Here is a 19,442-nt window from a genome sequence, read left to right as displayed (position 1 = left end):
AGACTTAAGGATTGAATCTTTAAACATTCCAGAAACAATTTTAAACAATAGTTGCCAGGAAAATAAATGCCAAATATGTTTCTACTTATGAAAGTTTCCATTTGCCAGGAATTTTACTTCTGAAATGTCATTTTCTTTTATGCAATATAACACTATGAAGATCTTTAGAAGCTGTTATCTATCCAGCCACTTAATAGAAGATGAAGTTGTAGAGTAAGTCTAATTAAAACCTGAAATACAGAGAAATGAGATTTAAATGAATAAAGACATCTTGTTTTCTTTTAACATAAAATATAACCTTAGGAATACTTACAAGGTGAAAATAAATGACACTAGATCTATCCTAATTCAGAAAATCTATCAACCTAATATTCAAGATATTTAAGGTCTTATTATCCTTTTACTTAGGTAAAATATCTGACATTAAGAATTTTTAAAAATATGGGCACTTAAATATATATTTTTGCTTTTCTGGTTTTGTTACTGTTAATTTTAACTATCTCTTTAGACATTTTCCCCAAACTGTAATTCCTTGACCTGGAGGGGGAAAAAAACCCCATTTTTTGTTTCTCTTTGACTGGAGTGAAATTTTGTAAATTAACTTTGTTATGTTCAGGACCATACAGACAATTCTATTTAGAAAAAAATCTATTAAAATTCATTGTCTGTGTATTCTAAATTTTGAGAGTCATTGGCAAATGAAATAAACAGGCAAAATATGCTTCTGTTTTCAAAATTTACCATTTTTTTCATGATATGGACAAGATACTAGTTTTAAACTCAATATAACATGCTCCAGTCCATCTATCATTCAATCTATACACTAACCCCTTTATTTTTTAATGCATCTATCCCAATTTTAATTACACACTTTACGGCATGTAGTATGACAGGCTGTAGAGGTACAGGGGAGCAGAAAAAAACATGTACTATGACCTCAACCCTTGTGGAGTTCCCTGGGCATGTGAATATGTGGAGTTTACTGTTTTTGTATAGAAGAAATAACTCCTTCATTCCAGAATAAATTAATATAATGACAGCAAGACTTTGTATACTGATTTTTGACAATTTTTGATGGTTTAATCATGGAGACAATTGTTGAAAAGGACTAGGACCTTCACTCTTACCATGGTTCTCACATTAAAGTTACATTTATCTAATTGCAATCCTTTTATGTTTTTATCTATAAGCCTGTCCTTCGTAATTTAAGATTGCTTTTCCCATAAAAATCTCTCCCCAATCAAAAAATAAAAAAATAGAAGGTTTTGAACAGTAGGAGCATCCACTGATACTGGCAAAGGAAAGAAAACAGGTACTCATATTACCAGTGGACATGGAATATTATAATGTGTCTACCAGGCAATTTGACAAAATAATTCAAATATTTAGTGGAAAGCACTCTTTAACCCAATGATTAGAGCCACTTCTAAAAATTTATCTTAAAAGTTTTTATTTTTCTATAAATTGGATTTTTCTATGTTTATGCAGGATATCAAATGGTATCCCCAGAGTTATTGGAAGCTATGGGCCAAATGTGGTCCATTTTTCGGGCTCATATTTTGAGAAGTGAACAAAAGAAAGTTCTTTTTTCTTGAACAATGTCATCACATACATATATTCAAATTATCAGTATCCTGATGACTTTGGAGAATTTTTTTCCAAACATCAAAAAAATAGCACATCTATGAAGATACATAGAAGAATGTGGAACTTATAAGTCACTGAATTCTGTATAATGCAGTTAATGTGAGTTGGCCTAATGGCTCACTTGAGCTACTCTGGCTCATCTGAACAATTAGGCTGGATTGTGTGATTTCTTGGAGAGTCCTAAGAGTTCACTAAGATTCATATTTTAAAATGCACTTGTCATTTATACTTTTTCTCTGTGTTTATTTCTTTTTCACAAAAGAAATACATATTCTCATAAATCAGTTCAACTCCATGTGAATGTTGTAATTAATTATACTAACATTTCTCTTTGAATTATTTATCAACCACAAATATTAAAAATGGGAAGCTAGTAATTTTAATATCCATTTATATGTCCTTTTAAAAAGTATAATTTCAATTGAGAACATGGAAATGTTAATAAAAACAGAAATTTGATGCATAATTTAAAACTCTGATAAAAGATATTGGGTAAAATTCAATACATAAAATCATTTAAATCTTGAGTGTGAACCATGAAACTTATAGTTCTTATCAAAAGATTTATGCATCAAAATCCAGTTCATCATTATTCATCAAATATATGTTGCATCTAAGATTTTGTTTTCATTGATTTTTTAAAATTGTACTTAATGAAGGAGGTAAAGGACCTGTATACAGAAAACTATACATTGAAGAAAGAAATTAAGGAAGACACAAATAAATGGAAGCATATACAGTGCTCATGGACTGGAAGAATTAATATCATCAAAATGTCCATACTACCCAAAACAATTTATAGATTCAATGCAATCCCTATTGAGATACCAATGACATATTTCACAGAAATAGAACAGACATTTCAAAAATTTATATGGAACCATAAATGACCCCAAATAACCGCAGCAATTTTGAGAAAGAAAAACAAAGTAGGAGGGATCACAACACTGGACATCAAACTGTATTACAAAGCCAGTATACTCAAAACAATCTGGTACTGGCACAAGAACAGACCCATGGACAAGTGGAACAGAATAGAAAGCCCAGAAATAAGCCCAGGTCTCTATGGGCATCTAATATTTGACAAAGGGGGCAGAAGCAGAAAATGGAGCAATAATAGCCTCTTCAACAAATGGTGTTGGGAGTGCTGGACGGCTACATGCAAAAAATTGAAACTGGATCATCAGCTGACACCATACACAAAAATAAACTCAAGAAGGATAAAAGACTTAAATATAAGGTGCAACACCATCAAAGTCCTAGAGGAGAACATTGGCAGGAAACTCAGATATCCCACGCAGCAATTTTTTCACTGATAATTCTCCTAAAGCAAGGGACATAAAGGAAAGAATAAACAAGTGGGACCTCATCAAAGTAAGAAGCTTCTGCACAGCTAAAGAAAACATCAGCAAAATGAAAGAGAGCCAACTCTATGGGAAAATATATTTGCTAATGATACATCAGATAGAGGTTTGATCTCCGAGATATATAAAGAACTCACTCGACTCCACTCCAAGAAGACAAACGATCCAATCAAAAAATGGGCAAAGGACCTGGGCAGACGCTTTCCAAGGAGGAGATACCGAGGGCCCAGAGACATTTGAAAGGATGCTCAGCATCAGTAGCCATCAGAGAAATGCAGATCAAAACCACCATGAGGTACCACCTCACACCGGTCAGAATGGCCATCATAAACAGATCAACAAGCAATAGGTGCTGGCGAGGCTGTGGAGAAAAGGGAACCCTAGTACACTGTTGGTGGGACTGCAGACTGGTGCAGCCATTGTGGAAAGCAGCGTGGAATGTCCTCAGAAAGCTGAAAATGGAACTGCCTTTTGATCCAGTGATTCCCCTGCTGGGACTAGACCCTAAGAATCCCAAAACACCAATTCAAAAGAACCTATGCACCCCAATGTTCATAGCAGCACCATTTACAATAGCCAAGTGTTGGGAGCAACCTAAATGCCCATCAGTAGAGGATTGGATCAAAAAACTATGGTACATTTACACAATGGAATACTACGCAGCAGAAAGAAAAAAAGGACTACTAAACTTTGCGACAGTGTGGATGGAACTGAAGAGCATTATGCTAAGCGAAATAAGCCAGGGGGCGAAAGACAAATACCATATGATCTTACCTATAAGCGGAACCTAACCAAAAATACAAAGATGCAAGGAAGGTAAGACCAGCAACACTGAAAGGAAAAGAAACCAACAGAGACAAGAGGGAAGGAGGGAGGGGTAGTTGGGGGAAAAGGCGGGGAAAGGGAAAGTTAAGGAACATATAGCGAGGACTCATGGACAAAACCAAAGGGGAGAAGGACTGAGGGAGGGAGAGTGGGGAAGGGGCAAGGGAAAGTGTTGGGGGGAAGGCAGAGACAAATGTATTTGGAAAAATAAATTAATTAAAAAAAAAAGGCAGATCCATTAAAAAAAAAGTGCTTAATGAAATTAAAACTGAAAAAAAAGTAAATGGTTTAAATATTTTTTAGAAATATTTAGAATGGAGACAACTGTATTTGAACAAGAATTAAAAAATAAATTAAAGTAATTTTAAAAAATAAATATTTAATGAAACGGAGAAAACTTTTAAGAACTATTTCTCTTAGGGAAATACATGTTGACTTAGAAAAAAATGCTCTGATAGAGTTTTTAAACTCTGTTGTATTTACATATTGTTGTTGTTGTTATGGAAGAATAAAAGCATAAAACAAGAATATACCAGCTGAGGTCAATGAAATTTTTATTAACATTAACAATAAATTATAATAATTAACTTGTTTTATTTCACTGATTAATTTGAAAATATTTTGTTAAAATTCTGAATGTTAAAAGTGAGAAATGGGTGGCTTTTATTACACATGACAACATATATGAGAGTGGACTTGAGTATTAGATGAAGGCGCTGTTGATCAGTCTCATGAATTAGTGACTCTTGAGTCATTTGCACATGATGAAAATTATAGTTCCTGTAGTAAAATAAACCATAATATTATCACTCATCGTTTTTCCCAAAGAAAAGAAAGAGAGGAGAGGGGAGCTTTGAAACAGTGAAATGACAGATGAGTAAATGTGACTCAACCAACCACAAGACCGAGGTGCCTTCATATCAAACCAATATGAGGCTCATCAACATTTCCACGAAGTGGTCTGAAAGGATTGCAAGTTTTTGTTTTTGAGCAGCAATCTGCCATTTGTCTTCATGAACTATCATAAATAATAGAACATTATTGTCATTTTCACCTACATGTATATGTAAGTTTACATTTCTTAAAATATCATGATGCAAACAAGGGGACAAAAATAGCAGGATATATATAAAATATTCCATTATTACAAGAGCCACTTCAAGCTTGGTTCCTGCTCTATTCTCTGCCTTAGGGATACTCCAAATAAGGAACCTGAAGCACACTGCCCAGAAAATGATCATATAAATTTTTCAGAATGATTATAAAATTATTATTTTACAAAAAACAAAAAGTAAAGAAAACAAAACCAGTAATATAGTGGTAAATGAGTATTATAATGTATTTCTATGATGTTTATAAAAAAATTGTTGCAGTAGATTTTTGTAATAACATGAAACGAATGACAATATGTTGAATTTGTGACTATATCAGGGTATAAACAGTATATACTGCACTATCCAATTTTTATAAAATGTGTTTCATGGGGCTGATTAGTGAAAATCAAATACAGAATCTCATTCTGACACTGGCTGAATTACATACAAGTTAAACTCTCAGTCTTGCATGGTGTTTACTGTTAAAGTGAAGCCACTGGTTGGCGAAGAATGGGATCCTGTAAACTGAAATGGGGATGCGTGGAGAGACTGTGATAAAGCTGGGGACACTGAGCCCCTGAGTTCTGGTAAGTCTTTCGAGGGTGGAAGTGGCTCCCCAGTCCAGCTGAAGCCGCTTCTCCCCTCTTCCCTGTAGTTGCACCACCCCCACCCCAAGTAGTAGCAGCCTCCACACCCACAATGGTAATTGCCTTTCTCCTCTCAGATGTAGGAGGATTAAACCTGCCTCACGTGAGGAAACTTAATGGCTCCCTGAGGCAACTGCCATTCAAGACTAAAATAATGATTCTCCTCAGGTTCCAAACTCACAATCCCTAAAATAAAATGTATTCATGGCATTTAAGAATTGTTCATTTTATATCATAGTATTTAAGTTAAAGAGAAAAGTAAATGTCACTCAAGAACTTTACCTCCTCTTCTTGTGAAGCAGTATGTTTATAGCTCTGTGTAGGATAACAGTATCACATTAGACAGAGTTATTACCTTATGAAAGTCTTCATTTGCAGATCAAGCGTGGTTTTAGGAAATGAATATGGGTGCCAAGTTGACAAGGGGTAGACTTGTGATGGTCAAACTGACTGGGCCACAGGATGCCCAGATATCTAATTAAACATACCTGGGTGATTCTGCAAGTAAAGCAGATGGCCCTCCCCAGTGTGGGTGGGCATCATCCAATCATCTAATCCTTTGAAGACCTGAATAGGACAACAACAACAACAAGTAGATAAAATTGGAAATTTCTCTCTACTGGACTCCTGGGCTACATGGAACTTCTCCTGTCCTCAGCACTCCTGATTCTCAGGCCTTCAGACACAGATGGCACCATTGTCTCTCTTCTTCAGCTTTCAAAACAAGTCACTGGCTTTCCTGGGTTTCTAGCTTGCAGATGGCAGATCATGTGACTCCTCAGGCTCCGTAATCATGAACCAATATTTTACAGTAAATCTCTTGGTTCTACTTCTCTTGGGGAACCCTGACTGGTATATCATATCTTCCCAAAATAATAATTGTATGATCCTGATATTGATAAATTTTATAGGAAAATAGTTAAATCTAGACTTTAAAAATGACTACTTAAAATTAAAACATCAATATGAAAGTGTTATTTTTAATATTTGGGATATTTTAAAGTCATATTTACATTAAGCTCAGAGTTGGGAAAATGAAGTTGCTAAAATAACTATGTACTATGATAAACTTTAACAATCAGCCAATTTTTTGAAGACTAAAAAAATTTATATGAAATATTTCAGATAAGGTAATAGCATTTCTCCTCAGAATTTATAAAATATTTCTTGAAGATCCAGACTGCTGTACCATATTTCAGTAGTTGGGAGGCATTTTTATACGAATGCTAGTGAATAATAAATTGATACAAAAACAAATGACAAGATATCCAATTAATCACTTCCAAAATGTGGAACAAGTATTAAGGCGAATTGAATTAATTTTTATGTATTTGATGCCACTTGCATGTAGAGCACACATTATACATCGTTATACATCATATACAATGTATAATGATGCATTATACATCATTAATTCCTATAGATATAATGCAGTGATTATGATTCTTAAAGATGTATATTTGTATTGTAGGGTATACATAATGTCTGTATGTCATTTTTGTAGTACTCAACACATCATTTAATAAGTCTCATTTAAATGTGCCAGACCTTTGCTGGAGAACAGAAAAATGAGCAAGCTATAACTACTCTCAGGAATTCTCTGTCTAATGAGCCTAAAAATAACAAGAATTAAAAGACATGGACTTAAGAAATGTGTAGTGGGAAGGGTGAAAGAGAATTATGGAAAAAGAAACTACAAGAAAGAGATGTGTTAAATTTTTCCCTCTGAATGCAGTACCTAAATGCCTTAGTGGGCCTTCCAGTCCCCGGATGAAGGGTGTGTGTGTATGTGCACATGCATGCACATACCTATGATCACAAGCACAGCTGGTGCAACAAAAATAACGCCTGTTCCTGAGTAGAAGCTGGAGAAGCAAAACAAAAGGAGAGCACAACAGAAGATTAGACTTTACTTCCAATATTTCTTATTTCTTGATAGCCATTTGAAAATCACATTTAGAAATCAAAGCCTTTCCATAATGCACTGAGTTCCTGATGCTCTCAAACATGAAGAGATTCATCTTACAAAGGAGCCCATTCATCTTCTGTAGATGGGAGTTTATTTCACAAAGAGTAACTCAAAAGGGGAAGAGAAAAATTATGAGCTAATGTTTATTGAAAACTAAAGAGAATAAAGGGAGAGGCATTTTTCTATAGGACATATTGAGAAATATACCTCAAGAACAATTATACCAGATATCGATTTGCCATGTGTTCTTGGGTGAAAAGGGAAAAAAATGGAAATGGTTTTCCAAACCCAAGGTAAAAATTAATACAAAGAGTAACAACAGTAATAATACTTGTGAATGATGAACCCTATTACAGAATACTTTTACATTCTGAGCCCTGGTGTTTTTTTAATTTTTAGATATAAATTTGATTAATTTTTTCTATTTAGAAAATGATTCCCTCTGCTATAATCTTCTTTAATATATAGTAATAGAACAGCTCGAAAGCTTTTTCACAGAAGGTTGCCACAGCAACATCCTTTCCACAGAACTGGGGGGAGAACAGGTGGGAGAGGGAGAAATACAGGTGAAATGCAGTGGACTATGGAATGTAATATTGTTGATTTTCAAAGGAGATATAAGAAATTCAAGAGAAACTGAGGAAAGGAAAAGGACCAGACTGCGAAACGTGCAAATTACTTTAGAATTCTTTATGTCTGGTCTCGTATAGCTCACAATAACCTCCAGGAAACCTAAAACAGAGAAATGTTGCTCCTGAAAGTCAGGCAAGGAAAATGAACACAAAGAAGATTTTTAAGGTAGGAGCAAGGGAACAAATTATGCCCCAAGGCAGCCCATAGCCAAACAGAGCTAAGACGAGATTGCCACTCAAAAATGGAAGCTTAGCCTACCATTACCCTCAGCTGCCTTTGATGCCAGGTATTCATATGCCTTTGCCAATATTTTTTGTGCTCTGTACACTCTAAAGAAAAATTGACTTGAACAAAGTTCGACATTGAGTTTAGCTATTTCACTCTCTTCATGAACACTTTGGACCTAGAGAAAAAAAAAATTCCTGGCTGAAGCAAGCTAGTTAACTATATGAAGCAAAGAATGTTTGACTTAAATACCACTTTCTTGCCTCTTTTGGTAACCTCTCATACTTTAATACCTCAGTTTTCAGGTGCCTAATATCTACCAGTGGACATAATGAACAACCTCCAAAATACCAAATACTCATCATTTCATTTCCTCCCTAGAATCCCTTCCTATGTAATTTAATCTTGTTCTTTCTTTATGCTGAAATTTACATTAACCTGTCCCTTTTCCTCAGGGCCATGGCAAATCATTTCACTAATAAGAACTAACAGGTACTGAATTACTGTTTATGTTAAGCCTTTTGTAGGCACCATCTTATTTAATACTTATAATTGTACTGTGAAGTAGATATTACTTTGTTTTAAGGTGAGGAATCTGATTGTTAAAAGTGCAACATCACTTGAATAAAGTCACGCAACTACTATGTGAACGTGCCAGAAATGGAGCCTGGCTCAGGGGGAGTGTGATCTCAAGGTCAGACTCTCAGCCATCCCACTCACTGCTCCCTACAACCAACCCTTATGAAGATGTCTACGAGGCGTTATAATGCCTCAGAATCTCTCTTTCTTTTCTTGTGGAAACCATTGCCTTTTTTTCCCAGGGAAATCTTTGGTGCATATGTAGAAAGGAATGATTATGAAAGAGAAGTCAGATTGAGATACGTTTGGCTCGATCTCTCAAATTCTACTACGTAAGTGACTGTCCTTTCCATTTTCACTAGCAGTTTTGTTTGACTCTCTGCCTGCTTCTGTAATGGGAAACCTCACATTGAAATTCGAGCATCTGTCTACTTCACAGTTTCAATACTTAGGTGTGTAGGTCGCTGAGGTTTTTCTGGGCGACACACTACTCCCTCTGCTGGACCCTGGAGGACAGAGAGAAAAGCATCTTGAAATCTTAGTTTACATGGTACCTTACTCTTTACTATTATCGAGAAAATATGAGAGACAAACAATGACTGCAAAGAATTCAAGGACATGGAGATCCAATGTGGCTTACAAATAATAAGGAATTCCAATGACAAATGTCTGCCACAAATGTGCTTTCTATGACCAGGCTTTATTTCTTTTTTAGAAGGCACAGAAAGTACATGTTTTTCTCACCAACAGGAGAGGCTTACAATTGTCATACATTGTAAGCTTACATTGTGATCTGTTTGAAAGATAGACCTGGCACCGTTATCTTAAATTTTTTCTGTCAGCCATATCTGACTGTAAATTGCACATACTTTATATTTCTGGGAACCTTTTACAATCTAGAAAAACATCAATGTAAAAGAATGTGTGCTGTCAAGGTGAAGCAATTTATAGTAAAGATAATCTAAGTTTACTACAATGTAGACATAATTCTGAAATGTGTGTAGTGCAAAAATATGGCAAGTGTAGTGGTTGAGTCATTTTAAACCTTAAAAGACAAGCTAAGCTTATATAAATTCGAGTAACTTGACAAGATTTATGGTTTGTTAACTTCTTTATTCATCCCTTCTTTCAACAGACATTGAAAGTTCTAACTATGTGGAATACTCAGAGTTGGGAGCAGGAATTTTTTTTTATGTTCCCCAAAATACAAACTCTGAGACAAGGATTTTGCTGTAAGTTGTTTCTCAGGAAAGTGATGTTAGGAAGTTCCTGGGTAGGGAAGGAAGGAAGTGAGACAGGGAGGGAATGACGCCCAATGGAGTGTGGGTGCATTATTAACCCAGTTATTACTATAGGTCACTAGAATTTATTCATGCTGGTGAACTGTGGGTAGTAGTATAGAGCAAATGCTCATAGGTATCCCACCAGAGGTGTTGGGCTATTTATAGACCAGCTTTTTAAAGTCATCAGTTGAGAATTGGATTCAGGTTAGAGTAAAGGAGTGCTTAATTCTCTAGGACTTCCCAATGAGGTCATGTGAGCAAAGCAGCACTGTCACTAGGGAAAATGTAGGCAAAGAGGAGTAAGGGTCTGTGCATTAAAATAGTAGAGCTGGGGGGTATAAGTAAACCACGCACACATCTCCTGTAGAACACCAAAGTGGAAGAACATAGCAACTGACCTAGAATTGCTCACAGCTTAGTGAGAAAGGGAGGTCAAGGATTGTAGGATTCGTTTGGCTTGATCTGGATTGATCTAAAAAAAGATAAATATCTTGCATCGTTTCTGATTAGAGGCAAGGAGATAGAGATGGTTGAGAAATATAAGTCTGGTATTAGATATATGGAGTTGATGATTTTAAAAATGGATGCCTTATCTTCTAATGAAGTAGAACCTAGATAACTCCTGAACGTTGGAGGAGAGAGTTCAATGAAATATGTTCAGGGTATTGGAAAGAAAGAAATTTTCAACATTTTCTTTTAAATCACACATAATGTTAAAAGATAGAAGAGTATAGAAAAGCAATTTATAAAAAACTTAATTACCAAACATAATTTGGGGAGTCTCTTGGACCACATGTGTAGGCAGACATAGGGAGATAATAATATTTAATAAAGAGAAAACAATGAATGTACTTCTTGACTTTTCTAATATATCAGTCTTGTCACATGATCAGCTGATCTCTGAAGAATCTGATTTTACTATCAGTACTGAGGACACTAACTTTACTAACCCACATCAAATCATCCACTCTTAAAATCTCAGCTTATGGAAATAATATTCATGGAAAGTTGTTTAAGCAAAACGCTTTCTACCTTTCACCCACTTCTCTAAGTGTTTTCTTATTTGGATCCAACTCTTATTTGGAATACCAGAAAGCTGTATGCCTGAATCATATTTTCTTAGTGCCTATAAAGATTACTTTCCCTGAATTACGAATACTTATTATATCTTGATATTATTAAAGATCGATGTAATCATATTAAATTTGCTTCTACATTTGTCATGAATTTATCAATTATATTATCCATTATGACACCTAATGTCTGTTTTGAAGGCCCATGTACACATTTTCTTACTGCAACTGAATGATAACATTTTGTTTTAATTTGTTTTGTCAATATTACACTAGCTAAAATGAGCTTAAAAAAACGATTTTTCTTATTTATTATACTGAGAAATTGCTAAATTATTCAGTTACAATCCTCTAACTTTATTTTTATTGTCACTATTATTTTGAATTTTGTTGTATGTGAATCAAAGTCTCATTATAGAAAAATAAGTTATGACTCAACAATTTTCAACCAGTGTGCTGCAAGAATTTTTAAAACATGCAATACCTCACTATTTAGTCAGGACACTGACTTCTTTTCCCTTAGATTGTCAAATAAAAAAAAAATGATGACACCCAACACAATAATAGCTGTCCAATGTGAATGAATCAAAATTATACCTAGTTTTGTCAGCTCAACTTTTTGGTGTGCCTCAAAATTTTAGTAATTAATTTATATGTGCCATGAGATGAAACAGTTGAAAATCACCAGTATAAATAAATCTAAAGTGAAAATAATTTGTAGAGCAATGTAGTTTTTTAAGAATCACAAAATACACCCAAAGGCATGTGGGTATATATAGAACAGAGCCACTTAGCTTATTTATGCTAACCCTAGGGCATCAAAACCCTTGTTCTGTCTTTGCCACCATGTGTCTTTTTATGGCCATGTGATTTACAGTCTACAAGAGTCTATGTAGCATAAATATATCTTCATTAGAGCATCAGAAAGCAGCTCTTTTTTTTCACTTCTACACACCTAAGAAGGGGATTGAGATTCGGTGAGATTCAACTTGTCACTTTAAGCTTATCAATGTATCACATCCTCAGAATAATCCCATAACACAGAAACCCATTTCATACAGGATAAGTAACGTGCTAGTGACAGGGGTCAGAATTCACACAGGTGTTCCAAATTTGGAATGTTCTTTTTCCTGGGACATTTTACTATGGTTTTTACCTTCTTTCTTTACAGATAATAGTATATGAAGAAGAAAAGATGTGATCTATTAATACATACTCAGCTCTGGCTGGTGTGGTTCAGTGGATTGAGCTCCAGCCTGAAAATCAAAGGGTAGCTGGTTCAATTCCCAGACAGGGCACATGCCTGGGTTGCAGGCCAGGTCCCCAATAGGGGGCATGTGAGATGCAACCACACATTGATGTTTTTCTCCCTCGCTTTCTCCCTCCCTTCCCTTCTCTAAAAATAAATAAAATAAAAATATTAAAAAAATTATTAAAAAATACATATTCAATGCCTAGTGACATAAAAATATGAAAAACTTCACTATGGCAGTTTCAACACAGACCATTAATATATCACATCAACTCTTTTTGCTTGTAATGTAACATTTTATTCTTCTGTGTTTTTAAAGAATAGTGTTTACATGTCTACAAGACTTTTTTTAAAAAAAGTCATAACATCAGGAATCTGTAAAAGTTTATTATCTGTAAAAGTTTATGCATGTCTATTTTCTATGGAAATAGAGATTAAATCAGGTGGGTGGGTGGCTCCAATAGCAAGGCCAAAGCTCATGAGGTAGGGAGTAACTGAACTGACTCCATGCTGACATAATTTTAAAAAGAAAGGTGGATGACAGTTTAAAACAACAAACCAACCAGCATTAGTATTATTAAATGGTCTCAGTAAAGTAGCCATATCAGAAATAGAGTCAATGAATCTCTCCTCCTCCGCAGCTTGTGGTGTGAAAGAATACGAGCTCGTGGTCTTCTCTAATTTGTACATCTGGTATAAGTGATTGCCATTTACTCTGCGATAACAAGTACAGCTACTGACATTTATCTCATCATAAGAAAATGCTGATGGCTAAAGGTAAAGGGTTTCTCACTCCCAGAGTCACTTCATTTCCTCCCTCCTTTCACTGACAGTAACGGCATTTTCATAGGTCATGGCTAGTGCCAAGAGGCATCACAAAGCATTTGTTGTCACTGTTTGGGCAAAGATGCCTGAGGAGAATGCTACCTGTTATTATAGTCAAAACCCTGTTAACAAGATGGGTTTTTGCAAAGAGTGAGTCTGAAGTTAAAGCTATATCTCAGGTAATGAGTCACCCACCCAGTTACAATTACCAATGGCGTGGGGGAAAAAACCAAGGAAAATGTCAGAGGTGGGCTCCCTCTTCACTGTGACACTGTTCTCCAGTGTGGTCATTGAGATTCCCATCCAGCATCCCCTCCCAGTGGTTTTTAAAATCTCCAAATCAGAAACTCTGGAAGTGCTAACCCAAAATCTGCATTTTTAGCAAGGCAATCAAACATACTGACATTGTAGTTGACAACTACGCTCTCTCATTATGTCATCATATACCCCAGTTTGAGGGGGAAAAAAAGATGACTTTTCTCTTATTCTTTATCATCAAGTGAAATTATCATAAGAATAAGGATTGCATACCATTAATGCTTTTTTATTGTAAACAATCAAACAAAAATTATGAAGCCCAGATCTCATACAATAAGCTAATTCTCTTATTTTCATACTTAAATATAAGAATTCAAATAGTTCACACCAATGTGATAATTGTTGAATGATTTCCAAAATTATTTATCACATATTAGAAAATGTAATGTTTAAACCTCTCTCCATCCCTCGAGCTGAGCTATCATTTTAACATATTATTGTTTCCCTTTATACCAAAAAGGATTTTGACAATTTCTGTGACTGGTTTATCAGAGGACTAGCCAGAGAAGTCTGCCAATCTGATTAACATGGTTATGAATCAACCATATCCTGTAGTTGTAGGTTCTTGGACAGTTATTTCTGCCACGTGTTATTTGTAAAGCTCACATGAAAGGAAATGACCACTTACTGTACAACCTCATTTTCCTATGAGATTTTGAGTAAATGTGTGTGGCCAAAACTAAGATGGTTATAGGTAGAACAGGTGATAATTAGAGACTGGCAATTAACTAAAGGGAAAAAGCAAAACAGAAACAAATAAACAAAAAGTTGGGGAAGTCTTTGCAACCATGTTAAGGGTGAGATAATTTTATCATCAAATTGTTTTAACATCTACATCTTTTGAATAGAGTTGATTTAATAGGGTTATATGAAGATTTCAATGTAATTCTCTCACTTGAGAGCTATAATTATGGATTAATTTTTTGAAAGAACAAGGCTAAATTAAATGAACAGATCCTCTTAGAATTTCTAGTCTTTCACTAGCTAAGGACCAATTTAAGTTCTTTGCATTCTCATCAAAAAAAGCATTTCATAGAGTACATATTAGTAGTTGGTGTCAAATAACATTAATATAAGAACATCAGCCTCAAAATTGTATTATATTTACAACATATTCTATCCTAAGCAATTGCAATGGAAATATAATACAAAAAATCAAATTTAGAAATCCAATTTTTAATTTATGTACGTATCTATTGACTTTAAAAAAATTTTTTTTTTACTTATTTACTTAAGAAGAAGGCGGGAAGAAAGAAAGGGAGAGAAATATCAGTGTGAGAGAGAAATATCAATTGGTTTCTTTTTGTACATGCCCTGACCAGGGACTGAACCTGCAACCCAGGCATGTGCCCTGACCAGCCTTTTGCTTTGCAGGATGATGTCCAACCAACTGAACCATACTGGTCAGGGCCCCTGTTAACTTTTTATGTTTATTAATTAAGGACCTAACAAATGTATAGTTTTGTATAGATATGGAGAAATTAAAGAAACAATTATTTGATAAATGTCACTTATGCGAATTCATGAGAGTCTGCATTTTGAAGAATAATATTTAAGTCTATTTCAGTTTTCATTTGTATTGTGCTTATAAATACTAATTCATGTAATCCTAATAACAGCCCTATGAGGTATGCATGCCTATTGTCATCTCCATTAAGGAACCTGCTCAGGGTCACACAGATAGTAGGCCATGATGTAAGATGATTTAAACCTAGCCTAAACTCCGTGTGCCTAAAATCGATCCTATGTTGACTTTGACATGCAACACCATTAAAAGGTAAGAATAGACTCATATATATATATATATATATATATATAAATAATTTTCTTGTTATCCTTTTTTTGGTCTGTATTTATTTTTTAATCTGGGAAAATTACAGACCTTTTGGGAAACCTCCCGAACTACTACAATGACCTTATGACACTGTATAAACCATTAAAAAGCTCTTCATTCTTTTAAGGTTAGTTTTTATTCCATAGTTTATATTCTATACTTTTTCTATGAAATACGCTCATTGGTGAGTATAGATAGTAATGACTATAATTTATAGAAACCAAAGTAGTACCTATATAACTCTAGAACTGAAAAAATAAAATGTGGTGATTATTCTGAATAACAAATTTTGACTTCTTTAAGTAGTTGCAGGATTCTTCTCCCTCGTTGAGGAGTGATCCCTGCCCATTTTGGTCATTTTGGCGGAAGTAAACTAGGGGCTACATTTTTCCTTTTCTTGGCAAACTACACCTGGGCCCCACATATGTCATAATCCTGGTCAATTCTCCCTTCAAGGGAATTGAATCTTGGGCACCCGAGGCCAGGGTGGGAGTATATTTATAGGTGATTTATCCCAGTAGTATATGGTGGCAGTAGCTGTTTCTATCATGTGTCTTATACCTTTAGCGGCCCCAACTTTGAAACAGTTTTTTGTTTGTTTTTGCTTTGTGTTTTCTAGCCCTTCAAAACAGTCATTGGTTTTTCTATTCAACATAGTCTCCCAGCCTTACATAAATCCTTCCAATAACTTATTTCACTTAATTAGCTAAAGTTGGTTTCTCTTACAGCTATAAATTCTGGCATATGTATGTATCTTGTCAGCTCCTTTCTTCCTGGTCACCTAAACAGTAAATGGCAGGAAAAGGATATGAATAAATCTAGTTCTCCTTACTTTATTCGCATACCATTTTCACTAAGTAATTCTAATTCCCCAATATACATAGTAACCTCTCCCTTCTTCACATTCAAACTCTTGCTGTCTGAACTTTTGATATCCCAAATCACAAAACTCAATAGAGCTAGTGATACTCCTTTCTATGCAAATTATGTATCCAAATGGTAGTTATTCAAAATGAAGGGAAAATCAATTTGGATGGAAAGGGATGCATTATAAAAAATGAAACTGTTATACAATATTATCCAGGTTGGGTAGCAAACAGACAGTTACTCAATGCACTTTATGTATGAGGAGCATATATTAAGTCTGAGTCAGCAATTATAAAACTAAAGACTTCTGAAAAATGGAGTGGGAGGGCAGGACAATATTTTTTCAAATGGATTTCATTTCTTTAAAATGTATACAATATTTTCTTTAAAATATTCTATGTAACTATTCCCATCCTAAGCTCTCCTGGGAAATTTCTCACTCATTACAGAAAACTGCCTAAAAATCTGTACACCATGATAAGACTCTTCTGAACTGTAATTACAAATTGGTACTTTAGATGTTGTTTGCATATAAGAGCATTACATTTTCATTTTCTACAGATTATGACAAAATAAAATAATCTAAAAGGGAAATCTATTATGTTAACAATCATAAATTATTTGACCTAGAAGGGATTGTAGTGACATTTAGCTCAAAATTAATATATGTATAAATGTGGAAACAGATGGCCAGGCTGATAGCATGGCTTGTATAAGATCATATAGTTTTTAGTGGTCTTTCCTGTCCGTAGGGCTAGTGTTGGTCCTATTACCCTATGTATATGGTTGACAAAGAAATGAAAGTTCTATTTTGTTTTTGGTCCTTGTAAGGTTGATTTCTCAACTACATTATTAAATTTTGTAAGACTTCATAACTTACAATCATATTTTATTAAGCTTTCTATACCATCCTCTATAAATTATCTTGTTTTCAGACACTTAGATCTTTGGAATGTTTAATTCCACTGAACATCAAGGCCAGGTCACAAAGCAGTAATATGGGCATACTGAGTTATGGAGCAAAGAAGCCTGATATAAGAAGTAGTACAGAAGCAAAGTAAAATAGAAAAATACTCCAAGCAAAAACAAAATACATCAGGCTTAATTCTAAAAGAAATAATGTTGGTTTCTATTTGACAGGGATAAAAAATGCTCAATGAAAAACATTGAGAAGGAAATGATTCATAGCACTTTACTTTATTTAGTCTTTATACATAAAAGATGTCACTTGTGTTCAGACAAGTGGAGAAGGCCTCACTGTGGGGAGGAGGGCAGGAAGTCATTCTGAAATAATGAGGAATAAAACGGCATGGGTGAACTCTTCATACTTACAGGAGCTACATTTTAATAATTTAAATTATTTTTTCAATACCCCATCAAGTTAACATAAATTATTTTTGACACTCAGAGAAGAAGGTCAGATGCAAAATCTGGAAAAACTGAAAGAGAAAGAAAGATTTTAAAAGTGGGAACTTTAACTCTCCTCTTCTATTATCAAAACCTTTCAAATAAAGTTGTCTTGTTATTAAACTCAGAACACTGCAGACCCATTTGAAATTCTGCTGAATTTCAGAAACTAGATAGATTGCTAAATTATACATTTATTAACTAGTATGAGATTTCATAAGAATTTCCTTCTGCCTCTACATATATACAAAGCCAACAATCTCTAATTGTTCTAATGCTATGTTTCTGTATGAAGAGATGACATTTGGCATAATCATTACAGTATTCATTTTGTGACTAGTGTCACTATATCACAGCAGCTCATCAGTTACAGACATAAGAACATTCTTAGGTAGTTGGGCATCAAATATTAATAGTTTACAAAATAGTTTACAAAATTAATGGTTTACAAAATAGTCGAACCATAACTTCCCAGAGATGAGAGGAAAGTAATCACTCCATAATTTAGAGATTTTTGACAACCATGATTTACCAGAGTTTCTGCATTCTGTTTTTATTAAAAACTAAAACTTGCTAGTGCCTAAACAATCATCACTGTGGTCCTATGTTCCTAAACTTTACTCTGTGCCCCAAGTCTCAAGAAGTTCTTATTGGCAGACCATGTAGGACCTCATAATGACAGTGTCCTCTTAAACACATTTCACCTGGTACTGACACAGAAAGAGGTAGGTAGTGTTTAATTTTGAGATATAATATAACCATAGCATGGTCAAATGTAAATGATTATGAAAAATAGAAAATTCTTTAGAAACTTTACACCTTTGTCAAAAATATGCAAGCTATGTCCAGAAAGTATCCAGCCATGTACTATGAAAAATAGAAACATATCTTGAAGAAGATACAGATACAAAAACATTGTACATAGGAAAATGACACCTCATTCCCCTAGAAAGTTATAACCTTCCTGAGGAAATCTGGTTCATTGGTAGCAGTTTGAATAAGGTCATTAACAACTGCAGCACAATGATCCTTCTTGTTTGGTAGCAGAAACCATGGAACAAATTTTGCAACAATACATTTCATATTTCATGTCAAGATTTTGAGTCAAAATCTGACACAGTATTTTTTGGAATCCCCAGATCAGCTTCTAGTTCTCATATTGTCCATCTTTGTAGATGGCAGCCCGTGCACATTTAACATTGTCAGGTGTTTTACTTGTTGCAGGCCTTCACTTTCAACAGGTTCTGGACTATTTTGGAAGCATTTGTGCCACACTTTTATTTGTGCTGTATTCATTGCTTCATCCCCAAAAGTCCTCTGAATCATCTGAATATTTTCTGTTAAGGGATATTCAAACTTAATGCAAAATTTGATGCAGATTCATAGCACTACTCAGTCATTGTGAATGCAATGGCCAAATAGTACACATGTCCACTCAGCGGCATCTACTGCCTCCACTGACTAGTATAGTGAAGTCATCATTGTTCACACATGTGCATTCCAGTCCACAGCCCTTGGCTGCCAGGTTACATTGATGTCATGCAAACCATTCTCGTTATATTGACAATGGCTGGACTTTTTCCAGACAGACCTTGTACAT

This window comes from Pteronotus mesoamericanus, unplaced genomic scaffold (genome assembly GCF_021234165.1).
Source record: "Pteronotus mesoamericanus isolate MK-2021 breed Mesoamerican mustached bat unplaced genomic scaffold, CSHL_Meso_final scaffold_651, whole genome shotgun sequence".
NCBI classification, from domain to species: domain Eukaryota; kingdom Metazoa; phylum Chordata; class Mammalia; order Chiroptera; family Mormoopidae; genus Pteronotus; species Pteronotus mesoamericanus.
Note: the sequence above shows the minus strand (reverse complement) of the source record.